Source organism: Ambystoma mexicanum, chromosome 6q, assembly GCF_040938575.1.
Source record: "Ambystoma mexicanum isolate Mex_15411 chromosome 6q, UKY_AmexF1_1, whole genome shotgun sequence".
Taxonomy (NCBI): Eukaryota; Metazoa; Chordata; class Amphibia; order Caudata; family Ambystomatidae; genus Ambystoma; species Ambystoma mexicanum.
In genome coordinates this window covers 1,223,296,799-1,223,312,742 of record NC_090937.1, presented here as the reverse complement: position 1 = coordinate 1,223,312,742, position 15,944 = coordinate 1,223,296,799, and the positions used below count along the sequence as shown (strand labels likewise).

Below are 15,944 nucleotides of genomic sequence, written 5' to 3'. Positions count from 1 at the left end.
CCTGTGGCCCTGTGCTCATGTGCTCCAGGGGACATGGGGGTGGTAGAGTCCAGGGACTGGGAGAGATGAAGGCCCCTGGTGTTAGGGCTCCTGAGGTTATGGTCAGGAGTCTCTCTTTCCCAGCGGACCTCATCTCTATCCGCCCCTGCTCCCTGTTGCAATGCAAGAGCCTGCATTTGTGCTTTCAGTTCCTCAGTCAAGGCCTTACTAGACTCTATCAGTCTCTCCTGCATCGCTACCTGTTGTTGGAGCCTATCATTGTGTTGACAGAGGGCCTCATTTTCCCTCTGTGCTTCCTGGTTGGTCCTGGAGAACTGGGCCAGTCTTTGCTGCAGGAGGTTTACCTCCTGAGTCCCATCCCTACTGGCCTGCTCCTTTCTTGCCAGAGCATCTTCCACCCTTCTGGTGTGCTCTACCAAGTTCTGGTTTTCTTTTTGGAGGTCACCCAGCCCCTGGAGGGCCAGGTGATTTTCTTCAATTTCCTTTTTTAAGTGGCAGACTTCCTGGCCTAAAGTGTCTCTTTCCTGACTGAGAGCCTGCATCTGTGCTGCCAGGTCGTCCCTCTGTCGTTGAAAGGCACCAGCTTTTTGGCGCTCCTCATCAAACTCTGCCTGGGTATCCAGGTCTTTCAGAATCAGTTTATTGCTCTCCTCTTTCTCTCTATCTAGCTGGCTTTGCAGGGTGACTACCTGCTCCGCGCATGCCCTGTTGAAAATGATCTGTTGCTCCAACTTTTTCTGGTTCTGCAGTAAGGAGTCCAAACTGTCTTGGTGCTCCTTCTGCAGGGCCAGAAATCTGGTATCCTGGTCTGTCTTTTCCTGTTGTAGGATGCCCATATCCTCTTTTATTTTAATGATATATTGCCTACTATCATTTTCTGACTCCTGGCTCCTCTGCAGCCTCTGCTCAGAAGAGGCCAGATCAGATCGGGCCTTCTCTAATGCCATCTGTTGCCTATTTGCCAGATCTTGGCTTTCAGTGCATTTATCCTGCATGTCTCCCATATATAGGTACAGGTATGCTGCTATCCTGGCAATCTTATTGTGTTTATCGTTGGCTTTAGGAGCCATATATAGTTCACTCAGGGCCACATGTAATGGACCTTGATCTCTCCATAGGTCTGACCCTGTTTCAGTGACCTGTCGCGTGATGGCCTGCAACCAGGCATCCTGGCCCTGTTCAGTCCATTCACCTCTCCCAAATAGTTTATGTAAGAGGTGCTCTCTGGCTATTTTCATGTCTACTAAGGTCGTCATTCTAGAGATTGGTCTCTGTCCTGACTTACAGAAGTTTGTATTTTATTTTTGCAAAACAGACCTTTTCCTAAGAGCGTTCCTATGAGGAGTGCTTTACAGCGTAACACAGCGTGGTGATCCGACCGGATATGTGTATCTGGTCAGCTGGCACGCTGTATTAATCTGCACAAATGGTAGATCTAACCCAAACGTCCGGCACGAGCCCCCAATTTGTAAGAGGATTCAATTCAGCACTACAGCCAAGTCAACGCCTAGTCTAGAATACTGAATGAAAACCCTTATTGATATAACTTAATATCCAGTTCATGTTCTGGATGACTACCCCTATATAACACCCCTCTCTTGGAATCCTCCTGACCCCACTGAGCCAAGAAGTAGTTCTGTTTTGCAAGTTAAAAGGTTTAATTGATAATTTAAACAATATATATATATATCACGCTTTATAATAAATTATTAATTAGGTTCGTGGGAAAGCCACGATTCTAAGCTTTCTGAGGAAAGTTACTGCAAGTCTCTAGCACAAACGGTCACGGAGATATGAGCGATTAAATAAAGGTCGTTTTTCAGATTTGAAATTTTAAAGTTCAAAAAGACAAGTGCAGCTTGCAACTAGAAAATGACAGGTGACAGCTTTGCAAATGACAGGTGACAGTTAGGAGGCAGTTCTAAGGCAGTTCTACTTAGATTAAAATAGCTTGGATTATATTATTTTAACTAAGAGATTGGTTCTGCACAGTTTTCTAGGTACTCACACTATATTCTTGAGTTAAATGGGCCTCGCCTCGCCACGGATCTGGTCAGGTTTTAGACTGGACTCTGGTCTCTGCACTTCACAGTGATCTGGGTCAGCTCTGCTCTGCCTCTGGTCTGGCCTGATGGATTTGAAGTCTGGATCTTTCTGCACAGCTTTCTCTAGAGATTGATGGAGGTAAAGTATGGATTTTCCAGCAGAGCTTCCAGCTGCAAGTGGAAAATTAATCTCTATTTGGCTTGCACTCTCTGCTTTTATGTGTTTTGAAAATGGGTGTGTGTGAGCAGCATCACTAGCCAGCCCCTCTCCACTTATCATTGGCCAAGCTTTCATTTCTCCCCTGATTGGGGGAGCTAGGTTGTGTCAGAGTGATGTCATTTTACAGCCTGCAGAAAGTACACTCCTCCTGTCAACTTGCACACAAATCTAGATTTGAACCAAATACATATTTCATAGCTACACAGTGGTTTGAAATTACATGCACCCATCACATATCACAGGAGGTATCCCCTGTTCCAACTCTGCTCTTCCTGGGGGCTTGCATTCAGAAATGGCAATATTTTGCACTTTTTAACTGGTTTGCAATACCGGACGTTACCCCAAATTTACACACATGTGCGCAAGGAGTATGGACATTAGTTGATGAAGTGTCAGATTTTTCACATGCACACATTTTGAGTAATGTCCTCTTTTCCGCTAAAACCCCCCTGAACATGCCACCGGTTCTAAAAACCTCTTAAAATGTGGGCAGAAAAATCACAAGAATTATGGTGTCATTTAAATAATTTTCACAAGTCCGTACTATGAGTTATTCATCTTTTTAGAGTTATGTTCTGGCCCCAAAGGGGTGTGGTTTTCCCCCAGCACAAGGTTGAATTTCTGGCTTTTCCAGTTCTGCCAAGCCAGCTTGCTCTCACAGGCAGTGCTCCTCCCCTTTACTTCCAGGAGGAAGCTACATTTACGACATCTGCAATAAACCATCTGCCTGGGTCAGGACAGGGCTTTGTTCAGAGCTCCTGTATTCTGTGGGGGCTCCCCTTAATTCAATTATCAGAGAGATGGCATATCCTTAGTGTGGCCAGCAAAAGGCAGATAGGCCTGGGAATACAGCTGTGACTCAAGTTTCACTCCTGATGGGGGTAGTTGTCAGGCAGAATTCAGTTTCTCAAGCCAGGTTTCAGATAAAATGTCACTTTTTGTTCCCCAGTTTAAGTCAAGACATTTTTTTACATATGCAGCTAGGATGCTGATTCTAAGTTTAAAACTATGACATTTAAACAATTGCAACCTATGTGACACTCAAAGTAGGTCACTCATTTCTTTTAAACATTTAGATTTGTAGTGTCTTTCAGTCCAAATTTACTTAAACTGCTGAAATCCACAGCTCAGCCAGTCTTGTTATAAACCTTCAAGTCACTTCAGAATATAACTTTACATTGGATCCACCTCTTAAAATGTCTTTCTTTGGCATGTTTTGGGTTCATTTATTCAGTTTTCTACAAAATCTGGTGGTTTTAAAACTTTTGGATAGTGGTGAGTACTGGTACTGCACCCCTTTTTGGGATTTAAGAAAATGAATTCCCAACAGTTATGGGTTTGCTTTTGGCAATCAGCATTGCCACTCCCAATGGTTTCAGACTACTGTGTGGGTAGTCCAATGGTGGTTTTAGGCAGTGTCCTTCTGTGCCCATAACATCGGCAAAAATGAGTGGCAGCCTATTCTTCATGCATTTCCCTGTGCATTTTCTGGGAAGCTCTGGCCATCATGATGTTTTCCATGTCAGTACTGCACAGTTTTGAGGTAGGGCTTGGATGCGTGGATAAAAACATCCCACAAGTGGCAGCTGGAGTGTGGAAGTATACAATGTTGATAGGGTTATATGTAGAGTTTTCTGAACTGATTGGTGGATAGATATGTGACTGTTTGAAACCAGGCAATGAGGGAGTGTTACAGACATAACAGTAAAAAGAGTAGAAGGGCTGTCTTGTGCGATAGTGTGGATGTGCAATCCACGTTTTTTTAATGACGCATGGCCAGGAGAGGGGACTGAAGAGACCTCAGATAGTCATGAAGGTCCATGGATGATGGTCATTATTGTATGCTAGAGAAACATATTTGGGACGGAAAATTGTTTCTGTGCTTTTTTCTTTATGTAGTATAAAATTGTCCATTATTTCTGTTAGCATAGTATAAAATGCTAATGGGAATGTTGGAGCATTTTATTGAGTCTAACTACTTTACTTAGAAAAGTAAAGTAGATGGAGTCTATACGCTTATTTCTTTTACTTTTATTTATTTTTTTACTAGGAAAGGTGGTTCCTAAAGGAACCCTTTTATGTTTTTTTTTATTTAAATGAATTTTATTTTTCTTATTTTATGCAGGCAAAGCCAGAAAGGAAGTTGGAGCGGGAAATAAGAGAGGGGGAACCAAACACAGATATGGAGGGGAAGGTGGACAGGGGAAGATGTTGGGCGTGCGTTAAATCTAGGGTGAGGTCAGTGTTTCCCATTACAGCCTCCATTACAGCCTTAAAAGCACTTTGAAACTGCTCCATCCTTTAGTGTGTTGAGGTATATACAGAGTACTGTTGTCTTGGGAAGATCTTGATCAACAGCCTCTTTTATGGCTTGCAAGGTAGCTAGTGGGATTTTCTGCCAGACAGGAGTAGCCTGTGTGGTGGCAGTACTGGTTGAGGAAAATGAGGTGGAGGATGACAGCCTACTACTTCCTGAGAAAGGAACAGCCTTTCTCAGAGCATCCTGGTGGTTGGATTTGGTGTGGCAGCACATGGAGGGAAACAAGTTACAGAAAATGCAGGACATTTTAGAACTATGGAAGATGTACCAGAGTGAGAAAGAAGATCCAGCCGAGAGGGAGTAGATGCTTAATCAGCATAAAGGGGAGGATGAAACTCTTCAGCTCCCTTTGCCACTCCAGAAGATAAGAGCATCGACATAGAGGAGAAGGGATTTTATCCTTTAAAGGAATTAACAGCAGTGGTGGGGTATGTTAATCCAACATATGCGCCCACCCCATTTATAGCAGTGGGGATAATGTGGAAGAGACCAAAAGCAGGGAACGCAAAGATACATCAACATACGATTAAAGTAAGCAGCGTGAAGAGAGAAAGGACAGACAGTATAGACAGATGGAGATAGAGGAAGAAGCAAGGAAACAGAAATAAATAAAGGCTAAATCTAAGGGAATAACAATAGCACAGAATGAATGGTTGGGAGAACAAATATTACTTAAGTTGGATGATAAGGGAATTGATGGGGTTCGGAAGAGAGAGGAAAGAGAAGAGTGTGAAAAGAAAGAGAAGGAAGTGGAAAGAGCATAAAAAGAAGAGAGGGATAAAGAATGCAAGCGAAGGGAAGATTGAAGAAGAAACGAGGCAAGGAAAGAAAAGGAGAGATTAGAAGAGGAGAAACAAGACGAGATAGAAGCCCAATCAATGAAAGTACATTGGTTGCAAAGAAGGCGAGAGGAAGATTAATTGAGGCAGCTGAGGAGGAGAGAAGAAGAAATTCACATGAGTAGGGTATTCAAAGATGACGAGATTGAATATCTTTGTCATAAGAGCATAGTACTGATTGATGCACAAGAACGATTGGAGGAAGCGCGGGGGTCACAACAGCCGCGCTGGGAGCTTCAAGGAATGCTGAGATCAGCATGGTCTGATGAGCAGGATACAGAAGATATAGTGCAAAGACTTGGGAATTTATACGGTCAAATAAGGGATAACGATTGGTATAAAACCCAAGAGAACATAGAAGGATCTATATCAAGGGGAACTGAAGGTAGGTCAGATAACTTTATAACAGATGAATTAAGAATGCTGTCTTTAAACAGATCAGATCTTGATGATGTGGAGAAGGACAACAGCCGTATGAGCTGTGGCATAATTATGTCAGACAAAGAAAGGGAGCAGAATGAGAGGGCACGAAGTGAAGGCGCATGCAGGTTTGTAAAAGAATCAAGTGTAGCAAAAGCGGTAAAATGGGAAGACCTTTAGGATGCTGAAGAAAAAACACCAGAATGAACGCCATATAATGAGAGACCACAAGCACAATCGCACAGTACAGGGGATGTATCCCCGCCTTATAGAAGCAGATTAAGGTCACTATCAGGAAGGAGGCAAACGGGTGAGACTAGTCCCACCTGGAATATGAGGACTATAGGCAAGTATGATTATGGACCAGGATTTTTACAATTCCCTTTATTGGAGAAGTAGGGAGGACGACCACAATATATACTGTGGCCACATATGGACAAAGATAATTTGAAATGTAAATTGCAGAGTTTGGGGGTCATTCCGAGTTGGGCGGTAAGGGATACTGGGCTGGTAAGGAGACCGGTGCTGGTAATCTCTTACCGCCCAATTCTGAGGTCCCTTAGCGGGAACCGTAAAGGGCATGTGGTCTGACCACACGTCCTTTACGGGTCCCGCTAAGGGACCAGGGCGCTAATAACGGGCCTGCTATTCGCGGGCCAGTTATTAGCACCTTCCCCATTCCCATTGAGCCCTATGGGGCTCAAATGGGAATGGGGAATGGTTGGTTGAATGGGGATTTACCGGGTCCTCCAGGGTTGGAATGACCCAGTAAATCCCCATTCAACCAGACCGAACCCGGACCCGGTATGGGAGGCAGCCATGGTGCTAATAGCACCATGGCTACCGCCCAACTCGGAATGACCCCCTTTGACTGACAGTGCAGGAACATGGATTTATGAGTTAAAAAGGATGAAATCAGGTAAGAAGTTAGCTATAGGTGACATAAAAGACTTGCTAGCAGCCATGACGGGGTAGAGAGCTGACGCCATTCGGAAAGGAGCAGGATACGCAGATGTTACCGCACAAAACACAACACATGATGGAGCACCGTTTAATAATTGCAGAGCAGATGTATGGCGGGTGCCCAGAGTACAGTCTCCCAATACATCAGACATGGATGAGATTATGACTAGTAAAATGGGGGAGGGCGAAGACCCTGTCACTTTTATTCAGCATATTCAAGAGAAATGGCATCTTGAGATGCGTGAACCGTGGAATAAAACAGTGGCATTATTTTACCACATGTTGTGTCAATGGCTGCCTGAGCCAGTGCAACAGCAGTTAAAGGAACAGGTGGGAATGGAAGCAAAGCCATGGCCATAAATACAATTGACGATTGTTCATCACTGCTGATTGTTACAGGAGAAGAATAAAAAGAAAGCCAAGGGCAGAAAGCGGCAAAGTTAGTCCAGAAAAAATGTATCTAAACTTGCTATAGAGGGAGTGATATTGACAAGTAACAAGGGTGTGGTGATACAGGAAATGCAACCGGTGCAGCAAAACAATATAGCGTGGCCCATGAATCAGTGTGGGTGCACTTTATGGCCAAGAGGAAGAGGTGAATGGGCCTAGAGGAGGAGGAGGACACAGTGGATTTCAGAACCCTCAGGGAAGAGCAGGAGTTAATGGTGGGCAACAGCAACAATGTTGGAATTGCGGAAGAAAAGGACACATAGCCACATAGCCAGAACATGCAGAAAAGACCTGTGTAAATGCAGAGTTTGCCACAATTTCACCCTCCCATATGTTGTGGTTGTTTTTGGGAGTCTGTTGAGTGAACAAAAATGTATGGCTCAATTATGGGGCTTAGGAGGAAAGCAAGATGGAGGATGCAAAGACTTGTGGGAGAATGGGGTAGATAGGACCTCGGGGAAGGGTAAAGAGGACAGCAAGAATAGAAGCGGGAGTGGTCTTGATCGTCTTGAACATGCATGTAAGGAAATTGAAGGAGCCTACCATTTAGTCTACCATGGTGTGATGACAGGGTGCGCTACTTTGAAATTGGCTCCTACAGTCTGGAAACTCTGCCGCAGGCTAGAGTGTACCTATTGACAGATATTGAGTGATTGGGATTTGTTGTAACTCACAAGGTCTACATTTGTGGGCCAGAGATATGCACATCAGTGTAGCCCCTGGCCTAGTTACGGTCTGGCTAGATGAGTTATATTGCTCACCACCTGAGAGAATATAGGGATAAATAATGGGCACAGACACTGGAGTGGATACATAGTTTAAGTGAAAATGTGTTTTTACTCAAACTATGATTTAACAGCGTTCTCTCCATCCTTTGGCTGGACTGCGCAACCAGGTCCCTCTTTGGAGACCACCTAAAATGATGGGTCAGAAGAACAATGGGAGAGACCTTCACTGTCTTAGGAATGAACTGGAACAGGAGATAATGTTGGATGGGAAAAGGTTTAAAGAAGAAGAATACACTTTGGGAATAACGGTGAGGGCTTCTGAAGGTAGAGAGATCAGAGAGTGATATGATATGATAGGTTATTTATAACACGCTTAATACCCAGAGGTTTCTAAGCGCAGACCCGGAGATCAAACACATGTTGCTCCGTGTCCTCTTACTACCAAGGCTAGCACGTTGCCCCTGAGCTATCCTCCCGAGAGGAGTGTACCAGCATAAAGGCTCCTTGGGGGTCTTTGGAATTGACCATTCCCTTAGGACCTGCAGACTCTAGAGATCTGAGTTATGCATGCCAGGGGTGGCCCGGCATGTAGTGTGAGCCCCAGTCTGCATGCCCAATGCAGTCCAGGCACAGACACAGCATTGGGTTGTGGGATAGTGGCCTGCCAGGGTGCCAGGCCGGGCAAGCCCAGAAGATCGCAAAGTTGCCTGCACTGCACAATCGCCCACAGCAGGTCCAGACAGGGTGGGTGGTAGTCCCAGAATACCAAGTCCATGTAGGGATGGCTGCATGGTTGTCTCTAGGGCCACCAAGCACGGGTTGTATGAATGGGCTGCCCTAGCACCAGGTTACACAGCCCTGGGGCTTACAGTCTGCCCGGTGCCAGTTGGGGTGGACCCAGTAGATACATTCTCCTGGGCCGGGGAGCCAAAATAGTATCACCTGCAAAAAAGAGAGTCCCGAACCATGTCTTCTCAGCATCCCAGGTGAGGAATCTACCCCAACCAGTCTGTGCCACACAGGGACAATGATAGAAGAGTCAGGCCCCACCTCCAAGCTCCCAAAGGAAGCAAGTGTTAGTGGCCAGGTAAGTGCAGTAATGTTCTTGCCCCAGATGGGCTTAAGGGTGAAGCAGTAGAGACAAAGTGAACCCAGGCCCCCTTCGGTGGTGAAAGTGGTGCAAGTGACGCCGACAACAGCATGGTTACTCCCATGCTCACGTTGGTGATTGATTGTGGTGTCCGACATGGTGAAGGTGTGCCGTGTACCAAACCCTTGATGTTAACTGAGGTGGTGACCTGCATTGGGCACCACCATGCAAGGGACAACACCTTAGGTGGGCCACCCCTCCTCAGACCAGCAGTAAGGTGCTTATCCTGCCCCCATCTCACGGGTCCAGAAAAAAACGTACTGTGATCAGAATCCTTAGACGAGCTGTAGGGCTGAATTCGGGTGGGTGACTGCAGCAATCGATGTAGTGATGGAAATAATTATCTACATAATATTGTACTTATGTGGGTTATTGATGTGGATTAATCTTTTAGGGTATGATGCAGGGATTACGGGTGTGTGGGGAAAGTACTTAAGGCTGGGAGGTAAGTGCCCTAGCATGGGGAGGACGTTTCAGTGGTGACCTGCTTGATTCTACCACAAGGGCTATCTTCTGTCCCCACCTAATCGTGTATGACCCGGGACATGTTTACAGGTCCTGTCGCATCTGCTCACCCTGGGACTCTGTGCATGAATCCTTTCGATGAGGGGATGCTGGAGCAGCAGGACCCAGGAAGAGGGTGGTGCCAGAGCAGTGGACTGGTAGGGAGGAATATGCAGAGGTTAAGGGTGTTCACGTTCTCATGTTTTTACCAAGCATACTAATTATAATAGGGGTCCCAGGTGGACCTAAACAATCCATCCCTTTGTCTGGTGGCATTTTGTGAATGGTAACAATGAATTTCGATTTCGTTAGGATCTCAGGGGTAATCCCGTCTCCTGTTTGTGTAGTGCAGGTAGTTCATATATTTGAATTGCAGGTTGGCCAGTGCTTCTTTCTGTGCAGTTGGACAGTGGAGAAGTGTGTTGGGGCGATGGTCCCAGACTGGCCTAGTGGCACTAAATTCAGAGCTACATCAGCCATTTCGCTTTTTGAGCAAAGGACACCAATCCAGCCCCAAATCATAGATGTTCTGTACTGCTTTTGCTTGGTATGACTGCTCATGGTATAACTGTGTTTTGTTTTGATGCAATATATACTCTCAGAAAAGAGATTTGCAGATCACGTGTACATTCCTGTATGTGACTGTTTGAAGCGGAATGCAAATTGCATGCTTACCTGTCGTCAGCTGCTCGTCTGGGTCCTGATAATTTATAAGTGCACCATTCAGGGATGTTTTGCAGTTATTTGCTAGACTTTAGTGTGATATCTTATAGCAGGTGCTTTAGTTTCTATTCTGAAAAATGTTTTCTATGTGAGCTGGCAGCATAAGCTTTTCCGGGGATGTGTTTGTTGACAAAGTAGCTGGTACTGCAGTATACATCTGCCTGGCTGTGATCGAGATATATGTTTATATAAATTAAGGGCCCGATTCATGGAATATTTGCCTGGTTCAAAGTGAATTTGCACTGATGAAAAGTGACTTTGCACTGCCAACACAAACCCTGATTCATGGAACCCGTGCAAAGTGTATTTTGCTTTGCAAAGTCCCGGCAAAGTCATTTTGAGCTGCAAAAATGACTATGGGCCTCATTACAACTCAGGTGTTAAGGGTTAACGCCGTTGTTAACCCTTAACGCCTGATTCCGATTTTAACAGCTGCTTTTAGCAGCCGTTAATATCCATGGCGCTAAACCGCCTTGGTGCTAATTACGCCACCGTAATTTACGGTGGCGTAATTAGCGCCTTCCCCACTCCCATTATGCTCTATGGGGCAAAAATGGGAATGGGGAAGGGTAAAATGGGAAATGGGGATTTAACGCCCCACTCACCTTGGAATGGGGCGGTAAATCCGCCATCCACCATGGTGTAAACGTAGTTTACACCATGGTGGTAAAGTTGGCGTACTTACCGCCTGGGTCGTAATGACCCGTTATGTGCTGACTTTGCCCGGACTTTGCACTGCAAAAATACATTTTGCACAGTTCCATTGATCAGGGTTTATGTCGGCAGTGCAAAGTCACTTTTCAGCAGTGAAAATTCACTTTGAACCCGGCAAATATTCCATGAATAGGGCCCTAAGTGTGTGCCTTAATTTCTGGCTATCCCCGGCTGGTCTCTGCTTGGTATGTCTGATGAGAGGAATCAGGGTAGTTTCATGCATGTGATTCTGGAGCTGGGGAACCTGACCACAGGTTGTGAGTGGGGCGGCAGATACTGCAAAAGGTCTCGGTAATGGGGTGCTGTGCCTGGATATGGCTGTCAATCAGCATGATGACAGTTTGTCCATTTTTTTGGTTGCATAATCATTTATAAGGGATGCATTTTGTAAAGTTGCACTTACATGTGCATTGTTACAAAACACTGAAACAAGGCATGCTTCATCCGTAGATCTGGGATTGTCTTTCGTTTTTAATGCTGGTTCCTTATATAATTTAAGATGGACTCCATTCTCTCCATCAAGCCAGCGTACATTCATATGCTCCTGCTTTGCTGGGCCACACGGAGATAACCATACATACAGTTGCGCCCTCTATGTTTGCGACAGAAGAATAGGGATAGCTTGTTAGGCAAAACATCATGAAGACATACTTTGATTACCTGGTAGTGCCCGTGTATCTATTATCACCACAAAATATAGCACAAGAAAAATGCCTAATTTCAACGCATTTATAGTTGGGGGATGGTTTAGGGTAATACATATTATAAGGGGACTATGGGGAGGCTGCGGGGTCTCCCCCTGTATATAGATCTGTTGAAATGTGTGGGGGGAAAACAACAGCAAAATGGAATTATCGACCTCTGGATTTCTTTTTCGAAAATATCACATAGACACGTTGATCTTTCATCCTGGTGTAACCAGTTAGATGAGTTACATGCAAAGCTTAACCTTGGCACCACAATCATCCTTCATCAATTGCCTGACTTGACATACAATAGTGTGTCAAATTCAACACAGCAGGTCTGTTTTCTAGTTTGCCTAGGAAAATCAGTTTAATGTGAATACATTTAGTTAATTATTATATCGTGTGTAATGAACAAGGGAGAGATATCTTTTGAGAATAAACATCTGGCAGATGCCATTTTTTCTGTAAAAACTTCTCTCTGGGATTTCGAAAGTCTGACTCCAATGTGGCATGACTGATAACTGTATTTGGACTTTTCGGCGCATCAGCACAATCATGTTAATCTCTGTTCTTTACACTTGGAATTACCAAACCTGCTGGGGCACCTGCCTCCGGCATCCAGCTGCTGTGCTGTCATGGTTCGCAGAAAAAGTCGCAAAAAAAGCATGTAAACTCACAGTCGCATTAATATGCAAGGCTCCTGGTCACGCAAATGATGTGCATTATTTTGCAATTGCCCGGGAAGTGTGGCGTACCGTGAAAGGTAGCGCATGGTCCGATTTAATTGTGAAACAAATGTGCCGGTGAGTGGAAATCGAGTTTTGGTTGTGGATTGAATGTCATTCAGTAAATCATCTGAAACCATAAACTACCATGTCCAGTGTTCTTAAATATTAGGACACACCTACAATAATCAGCACGTTTATTGCATATATGAGTAAATAAATCCACTCTCGTCACTGTCATAGACGTTCTAATGTGTGCTGTTTGGGGGAATATCACAGAAACATGTTGCTAGCTTAATTGCAGGCTTAACCTTTATAGTAATGGGAAACAGATAGCATGTACGGTTAGTGTGGTCCACGTAAATATGTTGAAAGGGACCTGTGGGACTATAGCAAGTAAGCGGGATGTCAAGGGGGGATGCTTGAAGGGGTAGTGGGTTAGGCTGGTTCAGAAGGGTTGTGTGTTAAGAATGTAGGCCATGATTTTGAAGGTCTTGAATTGTTTTCTGAACTGCATGAGGGTGAAAGTAGAGATCTTTCATGATGGATGGCAGCAATGAGGGCACTTTTAATGGGTACAATATATCTTGATGATTTGGACAAGTGCCTGCATGATGGATCTGAATATAGGGTGTGGTAGACAGGGTGTGAATTCCCACAGGAGGGATGGTTAGTACCGTTCTTTCTGAGCTTCCTTCATTAGGTGTGTTTTAAATGAAAGGGGGACTGATAACATTGGAATTCCAGAGATGTGTGATGAGGCCAGTAACCTGGTCTTGTCAATAGGGGATAGTAACCCCTCTCACCCGGGAGTGGGAGGCCTACAAAAGAGAAATCCAGAGCCAGCCCATTCCCTGTGATGTAGGGTGGCAATTCAGAAGGCCCCAATTCATGTCCCCTGTTGGCAAGTATGTCTCTGTGCAGACCACTAATAACTCCTACCTTGCCTCCGAGAACAGACACTTGCCAGAGTTTTTCTGTTGCATTCAGATGATCAAAATCAGCAGCAGAAAAGAGACAGGAATGATCACCAAACTACTAAAGAGTTCTAGCACCAAAACGAGAGAGACCCACAACACCAGATTGACACTGGAGATTGGGAGTACTGAGAGAGCCACCCTTGGAAACTTTGATGTGCCATAGCCATGAATAAGAAAGCCACGCATGGACGCTGCTACCATACAGATCTAAACTGTCTTTGCAGGTCTTTTGGTGCAATCATAACGAACCCACACAACAAGATAGAGTCCCTATTCACCACCAGGACCTAAAGGGGAGTCATAACCACCCTCCCCAAATAACTGAGCCTGGGATGGGTGGATCTGATCCAGGAACATGAACAGGAACTCTTGCTTTGCTGGTCCCCCATCTCTGTTACGTTGTGAGCCATGCAAAGAAAGTTGGTGGGGCTTGGCACACTATTTAAGACTGTGCACCACACACACACACCCTGGAGGAGAAACGGCAAGGTTAGATTTGTTAGGGAAAGGGACATAATTCTGGACAGGGGAAGGATAAAAAACTGAGAGCAGGAAGCAGAACGTGTGGGTGATTCAGTTGTCAGAGGTGGAGATGGAGGATGACCAAGAGACCACCAGGAGGGAGGAATGAGCAGCAGATGATGGATTCAAATTTTCGAGTAGGTCAGGTATTGTCTGCAGTGTGGAAGTGGCACTGCACCATGAATGTATGTGTTTGGTGGATGTTAAGAAAGAATAGTGCAAGCAGAGATTTGGAAGCAATGAATACTGCATTATGGGAAGGAGCAGGAGGATTGCAACATCAGAGGAGTGGAATACTGGTGGGAGGAGTGTGGCATTGGCACTAACAGCAAGAGTAGAGAAGAAGAGGTGAAAGTGTACATAGTAGAAGAGGTTTGAATTGGCAGCGAATTGCAAGGCACCTTCCCAACTGCCATTATACCACAAACCAATTGCTCTTGTACTGAGGGTTAGGAAGTCCCTGTAGTGAGAAAATGTTCATCTTTTAGGCCACTGGTATTAGACATTATAGGTCAATTGTCTCTGCTCAGCAACCTGGAATCAGGGACCCATGGGTTAGGGTGGAGGTTTGTAAGAAGATTCAATTCAACACTACAGCTAAGTCAATGCCTAGTCTAGGATACTGAATTGAAACCCTTATCGATATATCTTTATGTCCAGTTCATGAGTTCTGGATGACTACCCCTATATAACACCCCTCTCTTAGAAGCCCCCTGACCCCACTGAGCCAAGAAGTAGTTCTGTTTTGCAAGTTTAAAAGGTTTATTTGAGAAATAAGACAAAATATAGATACCATGCTTTTATAATAAATTAATAATCGATATCGCCCTTATAAATATAATGTTAATCAACAATGGGTAATCTGACACTAGCACACTTCTTTATAATCAATGAGGAGTTAGTATAGGATGAATCAAGTAGCAAAAATACTTTTATGATTTCAAGGGAAAAGCAATGAGGAATAAAATGCAGTACAGAAATACTTGAGATGATTTTAGCAAAAGATAATATAATCACTTTTTCTCTGGCAATTCACCCCCCTCCCCTATGCAATGTAAGACATGGAAGTAGATGGAAAGAGGAGCACACAGTTCTCAGGAATGCAATCAAATACAATACGAAATTCAGTTCCCCCCCAGCAAGCTTAGAGAAAACCGGTATGAGTTTTAAAACACAGGCCCAAGTGCTTTGAATGTGGTGGCAATGAAGTGAGAAATATGCTGAAAATGCTTTTAATTCCCTTTAGGAGGTTCAGGGTGAGTGAGAGATACTTAGGATGAGTTCAGGATCACTTTAGCAATGATTCAGAGATGGTGATTAAGAGGCAAACGAATTTTTAGCAAGGAAAGAAATGACTGCTGATGGTTACACGTGTCTGGATTTTTAACCAAATCGCAAATCGCGGTAAAATTCGTGAGTGCGTGAATCGTGATTACGGCAAAAGTATAAGGAGTAGCAAGTCGGTTCTAGGTTCGTTGGAAAGCTGAGATTCTAAGCTTTCAGAGGAAAGTTAAATTTCTATCCCAAACGGTTCCAGAGATACGGACAATTAAATAAAGGTAGTTTTTCGGATTTAAAGTAAACTCAAAATGACAGGTGACAGCTTGCAGCTTCAGAATTGACAGGTGACAGTTGTGCAGCTTTACAAATGACAGATGACACGATTTCTAGGAGGCTGTTCTACTTAGGTTAAAATAGTTTGGATTAGATTATTTTAACTAAGAGATTGGTTCTGCACAGTTCTACTAGGTACTCACAATATAAATTTGAAATAGGCCTCGCCACGGATCTGGTCAGGTTTTGGACTGGACTCCGGTTCTGGTCTCGGCACTTCACAGTGATCTGGGTCAGCTCTCTGGTTATGCTCACAGCGGTCTGGGTCACTCTGGATCTCTGGTCTGGTCTGTCCAGATACAGTGGTCTCTGCACGGCTCCTGGATCTCTGCACTGGTCCT

At 44.6% G+C, this 15,944-nt stretch overlaps 1 protein-coding gene across 6 annotated transcripts in view; it reads left to right on the top strand.

The window, feature by feature from the left end:
* The window catches only part of PCDH7 (protocadherin 7), a 1,155,179-nt gene that overhangs the window by 284,980 nt on the left and 854,255 nt on the right, over positions 1 to 15,944 (top strand). The window lies entirely within an intron of this gene.